General features: G+C 45.5%; 1 pseudogene; it reads right to left on the reverse strand.

The window, feature by feature from the left end:
• Positions 1-719: 719 nt before the first annotated feature.
• Positions 720-2,088, reverse strand: LOC142583567 (uncharacterized; annotated as a pseudogene).
• Positions 2,089-12,420: the final 10,332 nt, after the last annotated feature.

Below are 12,420 nucleotides of genomic sequence, written 5' to 3' on the forward strand. Positions count from 1 at the left end.
TTTTGGTTTTCAAGCTTCTTTAAATCTCTGGTGAACCATGGCTTATTTTGATTAGTGTGCATAGTTATTCTTGGTATATGTTTGTTTACGAGTTCATTAATTTTATTTTTAAATAGTGTCCAGTTTTCTTGAGGCCAGCGCATATGGAATGATGTCTCAAAAGTAGAAAAGAAGTCACGTAGCTCGTAATTAATAGCTTCGTAGTTCCCTTTATCATACAGGCATATAGTTTTGTTAGATTTTGGTTGTCGCATGGGTTGAAAGTTGAAGGTGGCATGGATTACTTTATTATCACTTACCTCACGGAGGTAAGTTATGGATGATAGACTGTCAGGATGGCTGCTTAGTATAAGGTCGAGTACATTAGATGTGTCTTTTGTAACCCGCGTAGGTTCTAGCACAAGTTGAGTTAGACTGAAATTAAGACACACATTAACGAATTCTTTAGCAGCTTCATTGCCTATGATTAAAGCACTATTGTTAGTCCAGTTGATTTGCGGAAAATTAAAGTCACCGAAAAGCAGGATTTCTGCGTTAGGGTGTTTTTCCCTAAGTTTGCTCAAGATGTTATTAAGTTTATGCGAAAAATCAGGAGTGTTATGTGGTGGTCTGTAACAAACGCCCAATAGAACAGTCTGTGGTGAAGCGCGGCAGATTAGCACACCACCACCTCGTGAAATTTCGCGGTCTTTCCGGAAAAGGCAGAAATTCGGCAAGTCAGCAAGAACCTCAGTATCAGTAATATCGTCAGTGAGCCAGGTTTCAGTTATTATCAGCAAATTACTGTTAGACGACAACACGAGGTTAGACAGAATATCGCGTTTAGGAAGGAAGCTGCGTGCGTTGGCAAAGATTACGGAAAGGTAGAGGTTAGCTCGTGTCGATACCGTAGGGCGTTTCCCGCGTCGAGTTGGCTGCTATTGCAATTCTTTCACACTCTGTGTGCGTTCATCGAAAACATAGCGCTTATTACCCATAAACAGAGTTTTAAAGCGCAGGGAGTAAGGTGCTGATTTGCTTTTTGCGAATGATAGAAGGTGTCTGCGGGCCAATTGAACAGGACGCGTAAAATCCTCGCCAACGCTGAAGTTTGTTCCTTTACATTTAGGGCCGTTAGAGAGAACAAGATCTTTTGTTTTATGAAAGGTGAACTTCACTATTATGGGGCGGTTACGATTAGCTGCACGATTGCCGAAGCGGTGCGCGCGCTCGATTTCTTTTGGGTCAAGAGTGATGCTCATATGTTTGCGACAGTGGTCAACGATTATGTGCTCCGATTGCGCGAACGACTCTGACCCTGAAGATTCATCAATACCATAGAAAATGAGATTGTTGCGCCGAGAATGATTCTCGGCATCATCAAGACGCGCTTCCAGCCTCTGAATTGTGTGTGCTGCACGGGCAGCATCACTCTTCACGCTTTCTATATCAGAACGCAAGGGGATTAGGTTTTGGTAGTGGGTCTCCAGGTTCGTCATGCGCACGCTCAGATCGGATATTGCTTTGTCAGTTGTTAGTAACTGAGACTTGAGGCCTTGAATGTCGGTGATCAGTTGCGATTGACCTGCGGATAGGCTCTTAAGTTCCTTTAGTATGGCTTGACTATCAGGTCCAGGGTTAGTTTCGATGTCACCCGCCAGCAACAATAAAGAGCGAATAACATCACAACACTGAACAACAATGGAAAGGCAGCAATGTGGGCCCGGCAGCTGCAGTAGAAAGTAATTACTTGAACGCTTCGTGAAAAGACTATGATTTACTGACCTGCATGTAGAACATCAGCGGATTAGCGTGCTGTGTTGAAGCACAGCAGCCGGGCCCACAAAACGCCTCCGTGCGCGCCTGCTCTTTTATATCTGATGGGCGAATTGATGTTGGTGGCGATAGGTATTCCGGCCGCAAGTCGAGTGACGCTGCCGGGAACAGTGGCGCTGCCGGACACACGGACGGTGTCAACGGTCTGGAAGTGCTGCTGGAATTCATTGGGTGGTAGAAAGCAGTTGCGTCGTAGTCGACATGCCAGGCAGGATGCGGTTGGGGTGCGTCTAGAAAAGCCATAGCCAGGGCAGTGAACAGAACGTAGATCATCGTGGGAAGTGACACCTGCATGTAGAACATCAGCGGATTAGCGTGCTGTGTTGAAGCACAGCAGCCGGGTCCATATATATATATATATATATATATATATATAGTTAGTTAAATGTGGGTTTAATGGCGCAAAAGCGGCTAAGGCTATGCTGCGCTAAACACGAGGTGTTCTAAAATACAGTTTATAAAGTGAAAGACTATGTTAATAATCTCTATTTTATGTAAAAATCCAGTGTCGTCTAAAAATTTACGCACGTCACCTAATGGGACTAGTGGATCATCGCCTAAAATTAGAGCAGGGTGTAACGGTATGTGTAGTTGATATACTTTGTGCAAAAGTGCTCGTCTGTGTGTTTCAATCTGCGTACATGTGAGTAATATGTGTATAACTGTTAGTGGCTGTTGACATTTCTCGCATGTTGGTGTGTCTTCTTTCCTAAGTAAGTAATTGTGTGTGATGTGTGTGTGTCCAATGCGTAGTCGGCATAAAACTACTTCGATGAACCGCTCCTGATGATAGCATGACTTCCACTCCCCAACTATGGGTTTCGTGAGATGTAGCTTGTTGTCGGAACAGCGGTCCCATTCGCGTTGCCATTTTACCGTTAAGGCTTTTCTAATTGCGCGGATGCTATCTTTATATGGGAGTGTTGTGTTTGTAATGTCTTTGTGTGCTGCCATCAATGCATATGTATCAGCTGCTTCGTTACCCGGTATCCCAACATGGCTTGGGACCCAGCAGAAACGAATTGTCCTCCCGTATTCGTTAAAAGCCACCATGTTTAAAATGTCTCCAATCAGGGGTTCACACTCAGATTTCAGATGTAGTGCCTCTGTGTATATGACTACATTTGTGTGTTTATCAGCGATAATTTTTTCACAACAACCCATATAGCGAAAACTTCGGCCGTGAAAACAGAGGCGAGTTGTGGCAATCGGATACTTTTTTCCCAATTTTCCGTTATGACCCCCACACCCACGTGTTCTTTCGTTTTGGAGCCATCAGTGTAATATTGCACGTTATTTTGATATTTGTCCTGAAGTTCACGGAATTCTTGTGTAATGTGTTCGCGTGGGGTGTCTTTCTTCTTTAAATGTGTCAATGTCCAGTCACATAACGGTTCAAAATCGTACCATGGGGGCAAACGCTGTGGCTTTCTGGCAACCTCGAGGACTTCGCAAGGAATTTCATAATCCCGGACATATTCCTCATATCGCAGGACAAGCGGTTTGATCATGTTCGGTTTATTTGTATAGTGTAGGCGTGAGTTACATTGTGTGAGGATGTTGTAGCATATGTGTTGTGGTGACGACTGAATTCTTAGTACGTAGGAAAAAGTGAGTAATGCTCTGCGCTGGTGTAAGGAGGGTTCATTACACTCAACATATAAACTTTGAATAGGTGAAGTTTTGTAGGCACCACTTGCCAGTCGCAATCCAAGGTTATGTACTGGATCAAGTCGTTGGATGTAGAACTGTCTGGCTGAGCCGTAAACAATAGAGCCGTAGTCTAAAAGGCTGCGAACAAGAGAGCGGTAAATACGTAAAAGACACGTTCGGTCGGAACCCCAGTGCTTATGAGATAAAACTTTCAGGATATTCAATGCTTTATTTGCCTTCATCTTTAGTGTTTTAATGTGGGATAGGAAGTTTAGTTTTTTGTCAAAAATTACTCCCAAGAATTTATATTCTTGTTTTACCGGCAGCGCGACATCATTCAATTTTACATCCGGGTCTAAGTACAACCCTCGTTTTTGCGAAAAAAGCACTGTAACAGTTTTCTGAGTAGAGAAGCGGAAGCCATTTTGCTCAGCCCATTCCATTAGTTTAATTATTGTTATCTGGAGCTGTCTTTCACATGTTCGTAAGTTTGAGGCGCGGCATGCTATTTGCAGATCATCGACATATATGGAGTGCATAACGGAGGTGGGAATAACTTTGTTGACAGAGATCATTTTTACTATAAAGAGTGTTGTGCTAAGTACGCAACCTTGTGGCATGCCGTTTTCTTGGATAAACGTTTTCTTGGATATATATATATATATATATATATATATATATATATATATATATATATATATATATATATATATATATATATATATATATATATATATATATATATATATATATATATATATATATATATATCAGTTGAATACTAATTTAAATTCTCTTTATACGATGATTCGTTTTTTTTTATTATCTCCGATGACCATTCAGTTATGCAGCACTGAGCGGACGCCTACCAAAAGAAGGCGTCTGGCGCATTTTGTATCGATGTTCCGCACTTCGGGAGCTCCTAAAACAAGGAAGCGCAAGCCGCTATCTGCAGCGATAATTTGTAATCCCGTGCGTACCTTTTTCAAAATAATTTGCTGTCTTCATCGGACTTGCCGACAATGCTGCTTGTGACAAAAGCTGCATCGAGAAAACTACTATCGAACACGTAATTTGTCAATGTCCTCGCTACGATGAACACAAGGGGTCACTACCGCTTTGGCGCGTATCGACGACCCGCCGTTTTTGGAGCAGACAATGCTGAAGTGACGACACGCACGGTCGTCATACCGGAAGTCGGTCAATGTGCTGTTTAGCTTTCTACGATCAAGTGGCCTATTACAGATCCTTCAATACACCCTAACGTTACCTACTGCCTCCTTATTTTTCTTTTTTCTGCATGTTCATTTTCTTTCTCTGCTATTCTTTCCATCTTTATTTCCGTCAGTGTAGGGTAGCAAACCAAAAGACTTAATTACGGTTAGGGGGAAAAAAAGCCCAGTGGGTAAGACACTCAGCTTCTGAGCGTAGTGACTTAGGTTCGAAACTCATCACTGCCAACTTTCCTTTTAAGTGTTTCCTTTAGATATTATTCTGTTTTTCTTTATAGAGCGTGTCGTGTTACGCACTACGGGCAAACAGGTTTCCTGCGTGAGTCGCCTAAGAATGCTTACGCATTAAAGTTCGGCATACACTATGGGGAAATTATTGTTCAAGTCAAGCGATAGCTTCGTGGCGTAATACTGCAGAGATATACAGTTGTGAGCGACTCCCTCACAAATGTGTCGTTGGTGGCTAGTGTCTGGTACGACCAGACAGTTGCTTGGTGCACCGGACACTTGATCGCATCGCACACGGTGTAATGCGAGCATGTGTGAACGGCAACGACAACACGGCGATGTGACGAGAACGGCATGACGAATAACGGCCCTACGGCAACAACGGTTTGACGACGACTGAATTAAGAAGATGACGAGACGACGACGGCGCATGAAGTCGGCATGAGTCGGCATGAGAAGTCGGAATGAGGGCAACGGAATGGCGACAGCTTGACGAGAACGATGTTGTGATTACGACGGAACGACGACGACAGAGATGACGGCGCGACGTACAACGGTGTGAGGACTGCAGCATGATGAACACGGTTTGACGACAACGAAATGACCACATCGAGACGACCAAGGAATGAACACTCGGCGCTACGACGATGGGGTGATTACGGAGGTGAGACGAACGCAACATGATGACAGCAAAATGTCTTCGATGGACGCGTGTTGAAGAGGAAAATTATAGAGAGGACAGATGCCCCGACCAGGAAAACGGGAAAAGAGCTGAATTCATCGATTCAAGAACACTAACACATGCATGAGACACCTCTATTCGCAGTATGGCTCTCAAGTTTGTACACCGTCGGCGAAGTCTTGTTGGTCAAACATGGCTCAGTTAATTGCCTTAGATGTGAGCGCAACACGACACATGTTACAACGTCGACAGCCGTTATGCTTTCAGGTGCTTTCGCGTCCAGTGGATGTAAAAAGCTGGAATCTTACTGCAGCATGAATGTTTCTATGTTATATGATGTGCGCATTTGAGCCAATGTGCATTCTTAGAGTTTGTGTATTAGAGGACGGGTTAAATGCGTGCATATGCGCGTCTATATATAACTAATTACGTTCTTGTCGACAAGTGAGTGTCGTCGCCTAGCTTTCAAATTGCTGTATTAATGGTGTTTTTTTTCTGTGTTTTATTATAACCCACCATCTTTTCCAAGAAGAGAAATAGCCAAGAGGAAAAGCAAGGAATGTTACAAGACGTGCAAGGTTTGTGGCGGAACCACCTCCCCCCCACCCTTTTTTTTATAACGGTGTCTCTTGCCACGCTTTTGGTCAGAATGAACTCATCCTCTCTCTTTACGCAACGGGCATCTATCATTCAGTACGTCAATCAACCAATCATTCATCACTCATTTAGGTAAGCAAGTAACTAGTGCAATAAATCGCCGATGTTGAGCTATCGTTTCCCCGTCGGGTACAGGAGCCCCAAGATGCCACAACCCCGCGAGAGACCAAAACCATGCCACAGCGGCGCACTTTGAGCGGTCTCGACTTCCGTCCTTTTTTTCTTCCGGGCCGGATGTGGCGCACGGCGAACACGGGGCGAAGTATCCGCCCAGATGGCAGTCTTGAATAATGGACTCATGTGGAGCGGACACAGATGCAAGCGCGCAGCGAGCACGCGCGATCACGGGCACAATGTATACGCGCTATAGCGAGTCTTTCTCGATCAATTTTTCACTACCGTGTCGCCGCCATACGAAGCGCGTAACCGGGAGCTGGCGCATTCCGCCACGCCGGAGATCATCAATATGCCTGTGCGTGCTCCGGAAGAAGAGCTGAGGCGTCGTCACCACAGGGGTTCAGACCGCAAACGCCGCGTCACGTTCAAAAAAGAAAAAAACGTCACGAGAAGGAAGCGAAACAGACGTCGCGGCGGTGCCCTCAAGCTGTGCTCTCTTGTTCGCCTACTGGCTCAGCTGCGACCTCGAGCTGGTATGTGAGCACCACGTGGAGGCAGTAATCATGGACCAGTTCAAGTATATCTGCATGCCTCGCTTTCAATATGTAACGACATGTGCCGCAATTTTGTCATTTACTCGATTGCGGTGGCACTAGTGTTTCACCTGCCAAACGGCATAAAAACGCGAGGCAAAGAAACGACAGACAAGGTGGAACATGCACCGTATTGTCAATATTTTTTAAGCTATTCTGTCACAAAAGCCAAATCGAATTAACACAGCTTTAGGAACATAGCCGACAGCAGAGCTGCGAATATTGTAGCGTTACGTAGCTTCTTAAAGAATGTTTGTCTCGGGCTTTTAGTTATTGGCTGGCTGCGTCGCGAAGGCCCTGAATGCGTCCGAAACTAAGGCCGAGAGTCAGTTTGCATGCAACTGCAAAAATAGTAAACGACAAACAATGCTAACACCTTCTGGGCACGCATTCACAAATTCGTACAGGATAAAAAGTGTTCTGCAAGACCATCCACCGGCCAACCGTAGCATCGAACACTGCCGTTATCGTCATCGTTGTGCCGTCGTCGCTCCAGATGACGCTATACTTGGAGCAACACTTTAGGTATTCGTTCGAGAACTACTCAACTAGCTTCATAATTAGTTAAGCGCGTGCACAATTGCCAGGACGTGTTGCTCTTATGATGGCGACTTAGCGTTCGCACTCGTTTATCGATCCTCTTGTATGAAGCCTCTTGTGTGTCATATGTGCCTCCGAGATGTGTAATCACGCAAAACTCGATTGCCAACAGCGAATTATTCTTGGCGCCCGCACTGGCTCGCTTCAATTTGTCTCAAGCCTCTTTGCGTGTGCCTTATAACACAAAACTAAAACAAGGTAGAAGACCTAAAGCTATGTGCCGAAATCGAGGAGGCTACAGCTGTCATGCGCCGAGCGCATGATAGATGGCGCCAAGGATGGCCGCACCCGCCGCAAACTCATGGGCCTCCGCAAGCTCAGAGGGTATATAGAACGTCCCAGCCGACTTTAGCCAAGGTTTAAAAATATGCCGAAGAGTCGTAGGAAAATGCGACCAAATGCACGTCGAGAATAGAACTTCACGCACCAAACGAGGCTAAACGCGCTGTTGAGGCACAGATATCGGTGTAAAACACATTATTGTACATTAAGAACGCAGCAGAATTTAACTCGTTAAAAGGGGAAACGTGAGGGTGACGACGGCTTTCACTAAATATTTATTTACGAAGTGCTCTAAAGCACTATATGCTAGAAACGTATGAAACGGGTGAGTGACGCGGGCCATATATTTCAGCATGTTTTATTTACATCCATCTGCAATTCCTACTGCGACTGCTCGAACGGAAAAGCTGGCTCTGCAAGCTGTGATTAGATCTGCAAGGTCAAACAAGTCTTTTTTATTGTTCGCCTTGTGGGTAGTTGAACCATTGTTAGTAGTAGTAGTAGTAAGATATTATTATTATTATTATTATTATTATTATTATTATTATTATTATTATTATTATTATTATTATTATTATTATTATTATACCGTAACATCATCACAGCGCATCTGTGATCACTGAGCTGGCATCCTACGCACTGGATCCAGAGCGGAATCGTCTACAGCTTTGCTATCGTTACAATTATGTGCTTAAAATACCATCTTCAACCATTTGAAGACTGTTTCTATTTTCTATTTCACATATCCTGCTCCAAATATTTATAAACTCCGTTTTAAGGCTCTTTTGAGACAAAAAAAACAAAACAAAAGAAACTGACAAGAAATACACGCTCAATAATGCTTTTCTTGTAGTTAAAACAATTAAAGCGGTGCGAGAATTCATCACGATAATAATGAAACCGGCAAACATAAAGCTCAGAGTCATTGTCTACGTTTCGACGAGTTTCTTCGCCGCATCCAATAAGCACAAGACGGCGTGAGCGCCGCAGCGAAGCGACCGCCTCCTTTGCACGCAACACGAAATTTATGTTTACGCAAACGGCAGCACACATAGCTTTTCGCACGAGCCCACAGCCTCTCACAGAGCAACTGAGCCACGCGTCAGAGGTCCACGGCGAACTTCCATGGCTCCGCCGAAAGCTCGTGAAATACGCGCCACGAATGCGGTCGCGGCGGCCTTGTCTCATATTTCGTACTCTTGGAGACCTCCTTCCTTCGACAGAGCCGGCCGAGGTCACCGTATATTTCTCGTTTCAGCGTTGGAGGAAATCGAACCGTGGAAGAAAAAGGGGAAAAAACGTTCTTTGCATAAAACTACTCCTCAAAAAACTTGCGCTAGCAAGCTTTTTTCTTTTGTACACAGTGCCACTAACGTATATGTGCGTTTGCTCATCAATCACAGATTCAGGAGTGCGTTGACAAACTTGCGTTAGCAAGGCGCGCCTATTATTCGCCTTAGTGAAGCCTCTGTGCTCGCTGCGGCGTGTCACTGTGGTGCCATCTAGTATGCACCTGGCGAATGACGACTGTTGCCTCCGAGATTTTAGTGTACTTCTGTCTGTATTTTCCCGCCGCTCTTGTGTTTTTCTGGCGCGGTTGGACATATCACCTACAGGAGGCTTCCGACAATATACTACACGAAGCAATGCAAATAGTCAAATATAGCTATAAGTTGCCAGGTATACGGTAAACAAGTGCGCCATTAAAAACCACAAATCATTATAAGGTAAACAATAAACGATAAAATTTTGCCTGTCTATACATCTCTGAGGCACATATGAAACAGAAGACGCTACAGACAAGAGGCTTGAAAAAAAAAATGAGAATCATTCCACTCGGTGAAGATGGTATGGCAGCGAAAGTGCTTTTCGTTTGAGAGCTTTCACTGTCGTCGGGTTTCGCTGCCATTCCATCTTCAAAGAGTGGCATGGTTGTCATTTGTTTGAATTGTCTGATGATGGGAGTTGATGTGTTTGAATGGATAATTTCGTAAAGACAGTGGCTGATGTTCAATTGAGACTCTTTGTCAGAGTAGTCACAATTACTTTATGATCACTGTGATATGCACTCAGAGGTTCGACTGCCACCCTAGAGAGGTTGTTGGCTAGAATCAAAGCAATGCACGTCCGGTGATGCGTTCACTCGGTCCATCCGCTACCTCTGCCTGCCTTATTACGTTGCGCGTCTGGCGTCGTTGCTCGTTCGGAGGTTCCCGGCCTCGCGGTTGTCGTTTTCGTTCAGCATCGCGGGAACGTTCTACCTCGATGGTCGTTTCGCGCCGACCCCGTTTACATTCTCGTTGCTGTTCCTTCCGGCGCTCCTCGCACGTATGTTTTTCTTTGGGTGTACGAACTATATACGTGTCCGCCCCATCGATAACGCAGCTGTTGAATGGCTCCCACCCCCTTAATCAATGGCTCATACTCCCGTAAACGCGGCCTCCCAATTACGACGACAGAAGAGTAGTGAATTCTACGCTGGAATGATGAGCGGCGACGGATCCAGCTGTGGAAAACGACGACGCTGGCGCCACTGCTGATGATGAAAGTTTGTTGCACAACGGAGCCAGCTGTGGAAGACGACGACGAGCGCGCGAGCAGTGGCACTAGCGCGTTTGCGCGGTTGGCGCCGATAATTTTTTAGTCCTTTCCACAAAGGTATGTGCCATTGAGCTTGGACACTTTCTGCACTATCACCAGGATCGGCCCACATGGTGACTTTTTTCTGTTGCCGGACGCCGAAAAAATAAACTGTAATATACGGAAGTGCGTCATATACAACTTTCGCTGTAAAATTTGGAGGACGCTTAAGCTTCGCCTTTAAGAGTGGAACGAGATAGCATTCAAAGACCCCCGACTGCTTTTCATGCTTCCCGGCAACTGCAGCTTATGTAACCGTAACGTTTACCCGGAAACGCTGGCGGCGAACGCTATGCACGAAGGCGATCTTTCTGGTAGAAACGCGGCCTCTTGCGCGGGTCGATCTCCTGTTATTGTTTCGCACTTTTAATATTTCAGTCTGAGAAAAGCTAACATAAAAGATATGCGCTGTCGGTGTTGCTTTTCTTTTTCACTACATTTGTTTGAGGGTTGCCGTTACTCCATTACTCATTTCGATTTCTCCTAATGTCCGCCTCTTCGAGTAATCCAGCTCAAGGACTAGAATTATGCTGTCACAGGAGAATTTTTTTAAACTTCTGCGTAGTCTGAAAAATCTACGTGTTTCTCTTCCTGTCTTGCCCTGACCTATATATGCGTGTGAGTCTTCTATGAGATACTTTTCTTTTTCATTGTCGAGTTAATAGTGATAGGCTTGTCGCAAACAAAGAGATAAAACGAGCGCGCCCGCTTTGCTCTCTCTCTCTCTCTCTCTATTTGCTCGCCTCGTTTCTCACAAATCCCGCAGCGCTGTCGCGCAGCTCGGCACTAAGCGCTGTGAGTGACAGCCCCCGCGCGATCTTGTTTGCAGAGCGGAGACGACGCTGGAGCCACTGGTGTCGCTGCTGCAATCAGCGCAGAAGCGCCGCGCTGACCTTTCGACAGCCTATGCGGCTGATACACACACACACGCAGAGGACCATGTGTCGCGGGTAGCGCGACGAGCGACGTATAGGAAATTGCCTGCTTGCTCATCAGGCTAAGCAGCTTAGCGGAGCGCCGTAGCTTGGTCGTTCATTGTATTCGCCGCCGCGCCGTCGTCTCATTTGCCCCCAATATGTCCCTAGGCACGAAGCCTGTATTTATACTCATCGTCAACATCGTCATCGTTATCATCAAGACAAACGATTGATTAATTGATTACCATTAAAGCTTGTTTCTCTCTCTCTTGATTGATTGATTGACTGAAAATGTATTTTGCTTTTCCTGGCGAACGCGTCTGTATATGGACTTCTTGTCCTTCGACAGAAAAGGACGCGAACCTCTGGAATGAAGGTGGCACAGTTAGGGGGATCGGTTCGTGATGATGAGGAAAGCTTGCCGCTAAGGAAAGTTCCCCACCAGAGGACGCACATCCTGAATCCAAACGTTTTTGGAATGCTTGACCCCTTCTCAACATAGGGCGGCGGCGGGCCTTAGTAGCTATCGCGCTGCCAAAACTCAAAAGCCGTATTCACTGCACTACACCCTTTCATTCGCAATGATGACGGCGTGTCTCTTTCGTCCAATCTTTACTCGCTGTTTCAAAGCAAGCACGCGTTGACGTGCCTTGACGAGGAGCGTACATGCTATATGCAACATTACGTCAGCGCTGCGCTTCAAAGGGACGCGGTGACATTGTGACGATTTTGGCGGACGCTAGCGTAGGGTTGCGCTCTATAGTACTATAATAAACGATTCGCGAAATACCAGGAAGTGACAAAAGGTGCCACGAGAGGCGCTGGTGTAAATAAAAGGGCGATATAAGAGATTTTGAAAACGAAAGTTAAGGTCGTGGCAAACGGCTAGATAGCGGTAGATGATGTAAAACCTGATCAACTCGAGCAGCTTAGGCGACTATATTCGTCCCCGCCCCGTTTCAAAAGGAATGCCAATAAACATCGTGGGACATCAATCCGTCACG

The sequence above is a fragment of the Dermacentor variabilis genome, chromosome 5 (assembly GCF_050947875.1).
Source record: "Dermacentor variabilis isolate Ectoservices chromosome 5, ASM5094787v1, whole genome shotgun sequence".
NCBI lineage: Eukaryota > Metazoa > Arthropoda > Arachnida > Ixodida > Ixodidae > Dermacentor > Dermacentor variabilis.